The 13,287-nt window shown below is 41.1% G+C and overlaps 1 long non-coding RNA gene across 1 annotated transcript; it reads right to left on the reverse strand.

Moving 5' to 3' along the window:
- Positions 1–6,924: 6,924 nt before the first annotated feature.
- On the reverse strand, positions 6,925–11,236 carry LOC146669408 (uncharacterized). Its single transcript, XR_014911855.1, has 3 exons — positions 10,982–11,236; positions 10,754–10,885; positions 6,925–7,141 (listed from the first exon to the last, which is right to left on the reverse strand). It is a non-coding gene; the product is annotated as an uncharacterized LOC146669408 (long non-coding RNA).
- Between the last annotated feature and the right edge of the window lie 2,051 nt (positions 11,237–13,287).

Raw genomic sequence — 13,287 nt, forward strand, 5'->3', positions numbered from 1 at the left:
AATGTTTAACCTGGGAAAATGTACCTAAAAATACACGTTAACACATTTATGAATTGGATGCCAAAAATGTGATTTGCAACGTTTTTAGATCAGGCACACAAAAAAAAAAAGAGTAGGAAAAGGAAAAGATTTACAAGGAAAAGGAAAAATAGTCATTTTGATGACCAGATGGTCATTCTCCTCTTCAGTTGGAGGGATGGGGCATCCATATTTTCCAAAACTAATTCTACATTTATGTCCTAAATGTTGACTTTAAGTAATCTGATTACATGTACATTTTCCATGTAATTAATCTTTGATTTCATATATTTCAGTTGCATGTCATTCGAAATGGTTGCTTTATGTTTATGAGGACCAAAAATAAGCTTTTTAATTGAGTGTGGATTTGACTGACTGCAGAGGTTTTCTCCTGAACCATTTTCACATCATAGCATCTTTGAGTTTTAACCTGCGTTTTGGATGGCATAGAAAATTATGTTCACGGACAGTGATTTCTGAGCCAATGCTCAGAGGTCGCCTGGGGACATTTGGTACATTTCCATATTGGGTATCCAATGTGGATTTTTTGCATGCACAGAGATTTCTTCAGATTTTCATAATCTTTTCATGATATTTTGTAATGTAGATGATGAAATATTCAAATTCTTTGAAATTGTACATTGAAGAACATTATTCTGAAATTTGAAGATATGTTTATTTTTATTTATTAATTTTTTTTGCAGATTCTTGAACCACTGCCAATTTTCACTTCTGAGAAATGCTGCCTCTCAAAGATGCTCTTTTTTTTTACAACCAAGCATGTTATTGACCTGTTGCCTGTTAACCTAATTTCCCTCCAGCTGTTTCTTTTTTGTACCGCTCACTTTTCTTGCTCTTTTTTCTTTTTTTACTGACTTTATCTCAAAAAAGTTGAGAATCACATTACTGCCATTAAATTCAAAGATGTTTAATGTTTTTGTAAACTGGGATATTTTCTACGTTTAAACATTTCATATGTTTTTTCTAACGTTCTCCTTAATAAAACATGAGTTTATAAAATTTGTAAATTTTCGTATAGGGTCCAGTTGTTTTTGGACAATGGGCTGTAATATATTCCAGCAAAAGCAAACATTTCTTCCGCTGACATTTTTACATTGTAATCAAATATTCTAATACTTACTGTACATCAAACCAATGCACTAAGAACAGCACTGGAATCCAAAGTTCAAAAAAACGTATTTTAGGTTAGGAGTCGTTTTTGGACTGTATATGACACAAAGTTTTGAATTTGTAATATTTAAAATGATCTGGATCTCCTACTGGCTGACTGCTTTTTTGTAATTAGGCTATGACAGGCGTGTTTAAATGGGGTGGCAGGTGTTTGAAGACTAACTCGTGTTATTCCTAATGAGAACTCCTGCAAACAGCTGCTGCTCCTTCAGGCTATATGAGGTTGTGATAAACTATTTCAGGGTCTTGATAGACACTAAACCGTTTCACTAGCTGGCCACTAGGTGTCTCGGTGATGTTGGGTTTTTGTTTAAGAAAAAAAAATCTTGATTTACAGTCATGTCTTCAAATGAGCTCTCACAGAGTGTAATTTGTCCCTCGGCTGAAAAAAACAACACCGGTTGGCCACATAAGTAGAGGGAGTAAGAGCTCTACAGTTTGACCTGGCTGATGTGGAGGATCCAGCTGAAGTGGCTTCATTATTGTTATTCTGAGTGGATGAGTGCTGGTTTTCCTTTTTGCTGATGAGATGGCAGAAAACTCCCAGAACACTCCTGTGACACTTCAAAGACAGTGCTGAAGAGAAGCAGGTTTAGTGCTAGAAGAAGCAGCTGAGGACACGAAATCACAATGTTCTGGCAGTGTGAAAGATTTTGCACTGCCACCTAACTTAGTCTGTCATAGATCAGGTTGTATTTAATAATTAAACATTTGAAAAAAAGGATATTTATTTTAAAGGCACAACACTAAAATCCCAATATCTTCTAGAAAATGCATACAAAATGCAAAAATGTTGTAAAAATCAAATGCATTTTAACGAGCAGTTATTAAGCTGCAATTTATCTTTAATGCAGGTGTTTTATTAAAAGTCAAAAAAGCTGCTTATCTGAACTCGGCTGATTAGCTGAATACATTAATTACTTACACACATTTTCATAAGGAGTTGAGCTGCAACGACTCAGTGTTTGTAACCGTATAACCTGCACAATGTTGCTATGGTTTCCGTTATAAAATCCAGGCCTAGAGAGCAACAAATAATAATATCCTCATATCCCACACTTGTTAATCATTTCCACTAATTCTTCTGTGAAATGACTCATGTAATTTAAATTGGTACAATTATTATATTATGACTGGTAACTTGACATTATTAAAGAAGCGCAGCATACTTCCAACAAGGCTGAAGATTCCTCTCATACTATCCACGAATGGCATTCCTGGATAAAAAAGGATATCCAGCTGCAGATTAGTTTTTACATTTTCTTCAGACAATCAAGGCCAGCACTGCAAGTACACACACTGTTTGTATTTGTAAAGATACGATCCAAAATGTACAATGTTGCCATAATCCACAATGATAAAAATTAAACTCAAGGCTTCAGATAAACTCAAAAAATGAATCACTTCTAGCTAAAAGATGGACATATCAATCACAAAGCTTTCTTAGCAGAAGTAAAACTCTTGTTGTTCATCAGGGTTGTTGCAATTTTGGGTTGGCAACCCGTTCTTTGGTTAAGTATGTTAGGGTTTGAAAGCATAACCGTAATTAAAATTGTAAACAAAAACAGCCGCTGCAATACGGGAAATTTAAGATGCTTCCTTTGGAATATTTTAAACTTTAATAAAAATAGATTAGACTTTCACAAACTCTTAGTCTTATATGAATATATAAGAAAAATATGACATGAAACTCAGATTTCTGAAGGTAAAATAGACAGGCAATAAATTATTGATCCTATTGTGCATCAGCTTTCTTGAAAATCAATTGGGACAGTTTATGTATTGGTAACAATTGAAAAAAAATAAAGTGAAAACTACAACTTTCTTTGGTTTCTAATGTGGGATATGCCAAAAAAAGACTTTCGTTTAAATACTGTAGTTGCTACAGAAGACTGTGGTTACATTGCACTTGTTAAAAAGAATTAACCCACCACTTGTCTTGAAAAAAGACAGATTACTTTATATCCGATTTATAAATGAAAAGATTTTACAAACATAAACATAAGCATTGATTATAAAATGCTGTCTCAGCAGGGAAAATCATCAGTTAAGGTTTGTGTCCCACAGTGGCATCTTGTGGCCAGTTTTAGACATCACAGTCTTATGCCCTCAAAGCTGTGTGAACAGACTGTTTTCAGATTTGTGGCAAATGGTGTCAACATGCCGTCGCCTCGCCAACCATAACTCACGAAGCTGAGTGTGACTGATGCTCGAAAAGAAGAGCAATCTGCGTTTCCCGCCCCCGTTCTCCATTATAAAAACCTTGGGTTCCCTGCCACTGTGTCACACATCTGAGGCCAAGGACTCCATCAGAGAAACGGATCAATATGTCACCGAAGGAATTTCTGTGCATGTATGTGTGTTTGACTGTATTCATCAAAGCCAGGGTTGGAGAGGAGATGACCGTCTGAAGCTTCTTTGTTCACAGTATTGATTCAGTCCAACAGAGTGTGAGCAGATTCCACTGGGGCAAATGCTGACTCTGGGTCAGTGATATTGTGGTGAGACGCCCTCTACTGTTGCTTGTGTTTGGATATTCAAGTGCTTTTTGAAGCATGCATAGTTCTCGGTGGTTCAGGGTTTCCCATTTTCCGTTGACCTGTTTGGATTTTAAAGAACACACACCATCTGGTAATACACTGGTCTCACTGTACAAGGGTAAGAGGATGAATCTTATCAGTGGAGTTGAGCACACTACATGTTCTTTTTTTTGGAAGCTCTGCAAACTCAAATCACAGATTGCCAAATGCCAAAGGTTGTATAAGGCCTCTTAGACTGTTTCCTTTAATGAGTGATATAAAAGTCTTCTAGCTTAGGCTGCAAAGAGGGCTGGAAGGCCTGCGTGGGTCGATTCGGTGTTTACTACATGAAAAAGAATGATTGCATGCCTCCCTATATACACTGTGCGTCTATCCAGCAAACACACTCACGGACAATTAACACATGGTTTGCTTTCAAGTTGAGTTATGACCCGACCACTGCACGGTGCGTTTTCCATGGCCCTTTATGCATCACTACATCAAAGTGCTAGTTCATCTTTAACACGGCAGAGTTAACGACAGGCTGTGAGGACCGGACACACAGTCATCAGCAGAACCCACTACAGAATTATGCTGAGCCAACACAAGTTAAGTGATTTCTCATGGGCCCTTTCAGAGTTTTTATTCCCATTATAACAGCAGCTCCACTGTAAGGACCATTTTGTAGGGAGTTCTGGTTAAGAGCAAAGATTCATGTGGAGTGACAGCTTGTATTAGAGAGCCCCATAAACACAATGAGATAAAGTTGGAATGCATAATCCACACAAAGTTAAGAGAACATAAGGCAATAACTGACTTAAAGCTGCAAATCTGGGAATGCATTAACATATACAACACACATACAGTATATATATACTGTGTACACAAATTAAATTGGTTTTTCAGTGCAACATACATACACACAGTTGATCTCCACCACAGAGGGAATTGCAAGAAGTTCCACAGCATGCTAATAAGGCTGCAGTCGGCCAAGAAAAACACAAATCAGATATACATCTGCGTTCTGACCTCGAATGGCTTGCTGCATAATACAAAGCAGAAATAATGAACGATGAGGCTGTGGAGATCTGGAGACTGTAGTTGTTTTCTGCACAGTATTGAGTTGTATCATGGCACCAAACAGTCCTGAGACACTCTCTGTGCTCTCTGTTTTTAAGGCTTCTCCTTTGTTGCGCAGAACAAAGACTGTTTGGTTGCTTGAACAAAGATAGGCATGCTTTGAGTTGACTGTGGTGGCTGTAAACTTCCTGCTCAGTGTGCTCTACTGGTGTAAAGTGGCTGACCAGAGGAAACTGGGTTCTTTGGAGTGGGCACGCAAAGGCGGTCCTTTCAGAAAACCAGGCTGCATCCCAACTAGTAGGTAGATTTTTACAGCTGGGAAGATCTAGTGATAAACTAGTAAGTTATTTTTTTTTCTTTTCTTTTTAACTGTAGAAAGGAAGCTGTTGTGTCAGCATATATACCTAACTATAAAAATTTTAAATGGTAAATGGACTAGCTCTTATATAGTGCTTTTCTACTGTTTTTGAGCACTCAAAGTGCTCCGTAAAACATGCCTCATTAACCTATTCACACAAACGCTTACTTATCTAACTCTTTCACACATATATTCATACACACTGCTGATGAATGCACCGGAGAGCAACTTGAGGTCCAAGTAAAATTCCTTAGACAACCAGACTGGAGCATCCAAGGCTGAACCACCGACCTTGTGATTGGTAGAGAACTCTCTCCACCCCTGAGCTACAGCTGTGCGTATATTTAAAATACATTGGGTTAGCTATGATCAAAACACATTAATTGTGAAAGGTGACCTAGCCTTAAATGCTGTCAAATTTGTGAGGGACACCCAATTGGGAGAAAGCTGGCTTAAAGAGAGGGCGGCCTTAGAACAGATCTGAACTAAACATCGAACTGAAGGTAGAATAAATGGACAGCACAGCGGCCCAGTAGAAGATGAATAAGGATTTTTTGAACTGTTGACTCTTTACCCCATAAAGATGACATTAGACAACCTCCGCTGTACCCTTAGTGACACGTTTTAGCACAGGAAGAGGTTCCGGGTTTTTCCAAGAGTAGCCCAGAGATTATCTTCACTAACTTCTGATGCAGAACCAGTCATTTAGCTCAGGAAGCATGGGTGGAATATGACAAAAGTTACCTCTAATACACATCCAAAGGTGAAAAAGAGTTAAAATAGGGAGCTTTAAACATCATGGTCTGGATCACTCCCTGTGAAAAAATTGCATTGTTACTTACAGCTTTAACATTTTGATCCCAGTCGGATCTCTGTCAGCTTAAGTTATATATGCAACTGAATGACTGGCTAATTACTGAGTAGCAACAACTGTGAATCAAACTCACTAAGGTTAGTAAAGTTATACCTATGGAAGATCCTGGAGCAAAGAGATGACTTTCTCTATTTTCAATGGCAGCAACATTAAAATGTAGATAGAAAAGAGATTACTGTATTCTTTCAGAACAATGATTCATATTTCTCCAGTAAAATTCCAAGCATGAAAAAGGTTTGACCTGGAACAATAAAGTCACAACACTTCGTAGATTCCCTCAGCTCTACAAAATATTTATTCATCTTTCAGTTCAGTGGGTTTTTTTTTTTCCATCTTCAGATATTTTCAGAAAATCAAATACAGTTATCACATCTGATAGACTGACTGCCTACCAGAACCACACAGGAGTCAAAGTTGCTGCTGAATTCAGAACTTAACAGCTAAAAAGCTGGTTTCACATCTCAGGAGTTGTCCTGGCCATAATCTAAAAGGACCAGTGATCTGTGCACCCTTTTATGGCAGCTGCAGCCCAAAAGAAATAACTTCAGTTTCAATTTGAAAGACAGAGGCCCGTTTGAGTCCTCAAGCGAGAGGAGATAAATCAAGGAGGCTTACAGGTAAAATACAGGAGTTACCAGGCGCTCTTCATTAATCTTCCCTTCTTTTCTGATTTCTACAAACACAGAGAACATCGTTTGTCGCTGTGATTTGGGAGAGGGGGCAATGTTTATAAGAATGCATCTCTGTGACAACTATCCTTGAGGGCATTATGTGTGCCTTTTAATTCTGTATTTGATAACAGCCATTAGCAAATTAAAGCAGTGAGAAGACAGTTTTTGTTTATTCATCTTTGGAGTGAAAAGTGGTTTTATTATCACTGCCATTGTAAGAGGCCCACATTTACAGTAAAAATACAGAAGGCAATAGCCAGTCAATGACTGAGAAAGTCCACATTTACTGTTAAGTTTGCCATTCTCAGGAATCAGCTTTGTCACCTGAGGCTCAAACAGAAAATATCTCCCTGGTACCTGTTACTGATTTACACGGGAAATCCTCGCAGTGCAGTTGTAGAGGCATGGCAGCGAATCACAGAGGGCACAGCTATGGAGAAAAAGAAACTGCATTTAATATTTTCGATTTCTTTGTGGATTTAATGTTGTTATTGGCAACCGTGTGACTGTAGTGCATTTTTGTGTGAGTATGGTTATCCTCCACAGGATGTCTCAATAGTTTTTAAAGGGGTGTAAGAAAGTTGGGAAAGGGGGTGGGGATTTTTTTTCTCTGTTTTGTACCAGAAATCCTGACTGATCTCTTTCAGTTGGGAAATCATAAAAACTTCATGTACTAAGATCAGAAGAACAAACAGGAGCGCTTCCTGCTTCTGTTTAGAAATCCGCATCTTAAGCCAGCAAACTCTGATTCATAGGATATTTTCTTGAGCAATAAAAGTTATTGAGTGATGATATCGCATGCGTCTCATGTTGTACGAGCATTGGACAAGTTTCTGTGTGTGTGTGTGTGTGTGTGTGTGTGTGTGTGTGTGTGTGTGTGTAAAGGAGAGAGAGTCCATGTTCCTTCCATGAATTCTTCTCCGTTCTCCAGGGTATCCTCTGATGGTAAGTGTGAGTAAGCACGTGTGTGTCCAGGATCTGACGCCCGGCAGTCAAGGGATGAATGAAGACTGTGAAAGGTGTGTGCATAAGTTGCTCCAGTGGGTCAAAGGTAACTGCCAATACACACCCACATCCCACCCTGTGTTGGACAATGCAAGGGTGGTGGGCTGGTGATTAACAGGACAGGGCTGTGGCTGGACGAGAACGTGGTCTGTCTCATACCTGGCGGAGCCGGATGTGTTGTGTGAAACGCCTGTGAGCTCAAACGTGTACTTCCCCATGCATGTCTGACTGGGGACATACATACTGGAGCGACTCACGGAGCCACAAGTTTGAGACGGAGGGAGTAAATGGCGCACGGGAAGGGGTTATTTATAACTACTGACCCCCCCCCCCGAATATAGAAAGACACTGCTATCAACTTATCACAGGTTTTGTGTTTTGGCAATATTCTCAAGGCAAACTCGGGCCAACAATGTGTTATAAAATCGCTGACTTCGCTGACCAGTGGTTTCAAGGAAGTGACAGTTCTCTGGGCAGCATTACACGGTATGTAGGAGCCAGGATATAAACTGAGGCAGTTCTGTGGGAAAGAAGCACTGAGCATGCTCCGTGACCCCCATTGACCAGCTTGTCCACTTTCTGATGGGGACTTCTCAAGAGGAAGAACCCCAGAGGACATTTCTCTGCTCTGCCTGCTGTGCAGAAAAAAACCCTTTTTTGCTTTTCTCTCTGCATGTTTTTACACAGCAGTTCTCTCAGGAAGGATACGTTTATTTAATTTCTGCTTATGTTGACGCTCGCTATGTGCATCATTTCTTCTAATCGCTGTGTATTTGTCTGGCCCTCTGTGTGTGGACAGAAAGTACAGACAGCTCTGTACAAAGTGAGCAAAACACTCGCAGAGATGCTTCTCAGAAGATCGTATCTTCATAAAGAGTGTACCCAACCCAAAATTTCCCCGCCCATACTTCACCCTGCTGATGTCACATGCCTGCGAAAGCACTGTGGGACTAATAGCACTGTGACGTCTGCTGAGTGAAGGAGTGGGGTCTGATTTGTGTCACTGGTACAGAGTCACCCATAAGAACAGCAGCAGTGTGATGTCAACGCGTTTACGGTAGCTAGGCCTTGTTATTATTAGACATTCTGTTGCACTTGTTTTTTTGGCTTTGCTTCCTACTCTGGGGTTTGACTTTGGCAGCAAGTTAGAGGTTGTTCTCCCTTCTTTTTTTTATTAGAGCTGTCACTGTGAAAATGCTCTATATCCACTTGTGTGAAAGAAACAAAAACCGCTAAAAACACTAGAGCGAAAACTGCCTGACTGCACGAGCTGACACAAGGTCCTTCTTTTCCTTCAAACACCCTAAATCTCCCCTTTGTGTATATAAGGGAAGTCACTCCAGCGCCCCGCTTACATCTATCTGTCAGTGATGATGTCAGACAAAGAGGTCACCAGAGGTTATCGCATGACTCTCAGAGCAGTTTGGCCCCTGATGTTCTGAACGCTCCCACGAGACTGACTGCGGTCAAATAAGCCGCTCCACGCTGAGTCAGCGTCCCCCGTTCTCAAGCACAGACACACACACACACACACACGAGGGATGAAGTGGCCCTTGAGCACTAGCAGACCTCCTGATTTGGAGTCTCTAGACTTAACCCTGGATGTTTTCTGTGTGTGTCTGTGTGGTGATTCTCTACGCTACTTTACTTCTCAAGGTCTACAAGGCTTTTTCGTTTGACCTTTGATCTTAATGGGGTGTGACTCGTGAGAGGCTCTGGGCGTAAGTGAGTTCTCTATGGAGCTGATGATGTTTGCCAGGAGCCCTCAGATGTTTAACACCCATACAGCTTGGTAAACTTGCAGAGCGCCCGCGTGGATGATGAGTCGAGCTTCTAAGGGTCATCGAGTTTTGTTGCGTTTGCCCTTTGAAGTGAGGAAAGCCATCATTTACCAGGTGAAAAGAGTCTGGAGTGTGGCTCTACAGAGTGTCTGCAGTCTCTTTTTCTAAATATATTTTTCATTTTCATTTTGGAGGATGCTGAGGAACAAAGTCTCATCCACTTTTGTAGTTTCTTATTTATGACACGGAGTGGGTTGAGGTTGTGCAGTGCAGCCACGTATCAATATCTGGGGGCTTAAAAATTAAGCAAACATACAGTAGAGGTGCCAAGAACCACAGTTTCTTCTATGACCATTCAAGGGTAACTGTGAATACCAAGTAGATCCCCAGAGAAGGTTAAAATACACAACTTTTTTTAATGTGGAAACTGTGTTTAGCCTGGCTAAAGTAGAGCCAGGCGCCCTTTGTGACCTGTTTTTAATTGTATTAAAGTTATGCATTTGAGTCCTTGACTTTGCACACAGATGCTGACACAGGCAGCTTTAGCTAGTGCACATAATATGGCTGACTCTGCAGATGAATGTTTGAGTAAATGAATGAGAGCATCGATTACAGAGTACAACAGTATGACAAAACATGCAATCCACACTACAAGTGTACATTGCAAATGATGGACATCTCCTATGTTGTATCCTAACATGATAGCTGTTTCTCTTTTTTGTCTTTTATCATTTTGTATTTTCCAAATTTGCCAGAAAAGGTAGGCCAGAGGAGCAAAAAAAAGAAAAAAGAAAAAAGGGAAGAAGAGGCAGGGGAAAAAAAATCCTTTCCCTTTCATGTGTCTCTCAGGCTGTTAATTAGACAAGGAGTGTTTTATGAAGGCATAATCCCTGGGTGTTCAAACTATCAGTACTGTAAAAGGATGCCAGCAGCACAAACAGCGGGCGAGTGGGAGCTTGCGTGAGTCTGTGCTATGTGTGAATTTATGGGGCCTGATCGTAAACAGAGGAACAGTGAGGCGGGTACGATCAGGCTGAGAACACTGGATAAACTGGCGGCGAAGACGCGGAAACATTATTATGTTATTCCACTTTTAGTTTTCCTCTCTTCCTCCTCCTGCTCGGCACGTTTTTGTTCCGTGTTCACCGTACTTCCAATCTTCCAACGTCTCAGGGATCATAAAAAGCTGTTTTTATATTCACGCCTTCACTCACGTTTCCTCCTTAAATTCATACCCGCTCGTACTGTATGCTTACCACTTTTTGTGAGCTTGTGTATTCTAGCCACAAGGTATGGAAAATGTAGAATGAGACGAAGACTCCACTGAGATGCTCTTTGAAGATATGTCTTTATTTTTATTCCTAGGCCAGCCCAGTGTCTTCTGCTCCCTGAAGGCGTTAAACAGATAAAAAGTCTTTTCAGCGCTGCATTTACAGACGAACATGAAGAAATATTTTGAGAGTTGGAAAAATGATATTTTTTACCTTCTTATCTTGAGGTAAATGGGAAGCCTTTCCTTTCTTAAATCAGTTGATTAAGAAGGCACAGTCAGGATATTGTGTATTTTCTGAGAGCAGTTTACAAAGCGGAAAAGACTACTGCTTGAGCTGACCAATTTCTCTCTCTGCTCTCACAATCTAATCCCGTCTTATCTGCACAGCCCCTTCCTCTGATTTTCTCTCTTGCTCTCTGTCTCTCTCTCTCTCTATTGCTGTCTCTCTGTAGGTGGCCTTGTCTTGTTGCTCAATCTAGCCGCAGCCATTTGCACACATGCAGACCCGGTAAATCGCCAATACTCCATTACAGGCCAGGTTTCTCATCATGCAGTCTGCCAGGCTTCCTTATCAGCCTACGGAGCTTTTCATCTGACTCTCTGGTCCTCTGCCACACCACCAGGTTCAGTTTAGCCTCCCACCCCGGGAGTGAAGCTATTTAGACAAATTATCTTTCATCTTTGTGGGCGGACGTTTAGATCAGGGTGGAAACGATGTGTAGGTTAGTTTAGTGTACGTTGGACTATTTGGACTGAAAAGTTGTGGGAGACTTTGGTTTGAAGCCCCGCTCTCCCCATCGGGCAGTGTATAGGATTAGCTGATTTTCAAATAACCGGACTTTCCACATCTTCGTGGCTGCTCACAGTGTGTTTGTGTTTGTGCAAAGGGTTGAGGTTAGCTTAACTGTGTTGCACCCACTCCACTGGGTTTCAGAAGGAAGTGTTTATGGTGAGATCCAGATTTTAGACAAGGTTAAGCGGATTTGAAGCCAGTTTCTGTTGAGGAAATGTAAAAAAAGAAAAAGGGAAAAAAAGACCTCTTGGTAATACTGGCGCTAGAGCAAATACCAAATGCTTGGGGCTCAGTAGTTCCCTGTAGTGCCTGGACTGGGTAACTGGGAGCTGCTGATGGAGACAAAAGCCCACAGCTTTGGACCTCATCTGCCCCCAACTGACTGACTCTGCAGGCACTAATTCTCCTGTTAAACCCTGTCAACCCCTGCTCATTACACCACTTACTGGGAAATCTCTGGTGTATACCTCGGCACAAAAATGGAACAATACCTTTGTGGAATGTGAAATAACAACATTGCACTGTGGGAATATCACACAGGGCCTGAGAATGGAGAACTGCTCATTACGAATAACCATGTCCTGTCTGCCTGTGCTGAAAAATGGCCGGTACTATAACCGGCCACAAACACTTGCTGTCACCTCTTTCTGTCTGCTACAATCACCGTGCACTGCTTTGCAGTTGTATGCAGGTGAACTCTTTCATCGGGTATTCTCAAACAGATTTAGAAGTGCAGAAAGACTGCTGCTTGTGCGATTCAGAGGCTGCACGCTTTCTTTAACTCTGAGACCAAACTGCTCATTTCATAGACTTGACAAAACCGTTCCAGTTTTGGTTTTGTCTGTGACCCCAAGCCATGTTTGCACATGTTCACATCATTTCCATTTTTGTGTTTATGGTCTTGTTGAAGAAGCTCACAGACTAGATATATTTCACCCCATGGCTTTGGATGCCATATTTGTGGCTTCACTTCCCTGCTGCATTTGCAGGACCGAGTCTGGGGAATGAGAGATGATCTTTGATCTGGCAACCCCCCTCCACTCCCCATCCCACCCCACCCCTCTCATTCCTCCCTCACTCATGTTCAAGCACACCCCGTAAGATGCAGCTGGTCTGTGAGCTCATCCCTGCTCCAGCAAAGTGTAAATAAACTTTCTCTGTCCTCTCCCTTGCACATCCCAACTCCATCTTTCTGCTTTTGTCGCTCTTATCAGTTCAACCTTTCCTCAAGGAACTCATCTTTCTCCCTTGGTTGCTGATTTGTCTGACATGCTGTCAGCAGGCCCGGAGAATGCTGTTCTAACACACTTTAGAGGTGGCTGTCACTGAGATGAAATGAAACAAGGATGTTAGGTGGCTTGTAGATGACTAATGCAAAAATATTTTGGGGTGTGCACTACAAAAATACAGAAGTAAAAAGCTGAAAACGTCACTCCTCCGCTTGTACCTGTGACTGAAAAAAATAAGTCATCTTTTTACAGAACTTTGCGGTCACATCCATATGTAGGTGTTTCGATAGCGATAAAGGTTACCTAAAGGTTATCTGTACTTTGTGTGAAGCTTTTCCCTTTCTCTTTTTTCCTTAAGTACATGCTTTAAAGATTTGTGTCAGCTAACCTTGAACTTCAGGCCAAAAATGCGTCTCATACCTCCACTTATGGTGGTGGAAGCCAGATTCTGCTGATGAAATCTGCCTTAACACAATGCAGCAGCCCGTAGTGAGG

The sequence above is a fragment of the Rhamphochromis longiceps genome, linkage group LG5, assembly GCF_057381845.1.
Source record: "Rhamphochromis longiceps isolate RC_006_pf linkage group LG5, R_longiceps_female_GT1.1, whole genome shotgun sequence".
Lineage (NCBI taxonomy): Eukaryota > Metazoa > Chordata > Actinopteri > Cichliformes > Cichlidae > Rhamphochromis > Rhamphochromis longiceps.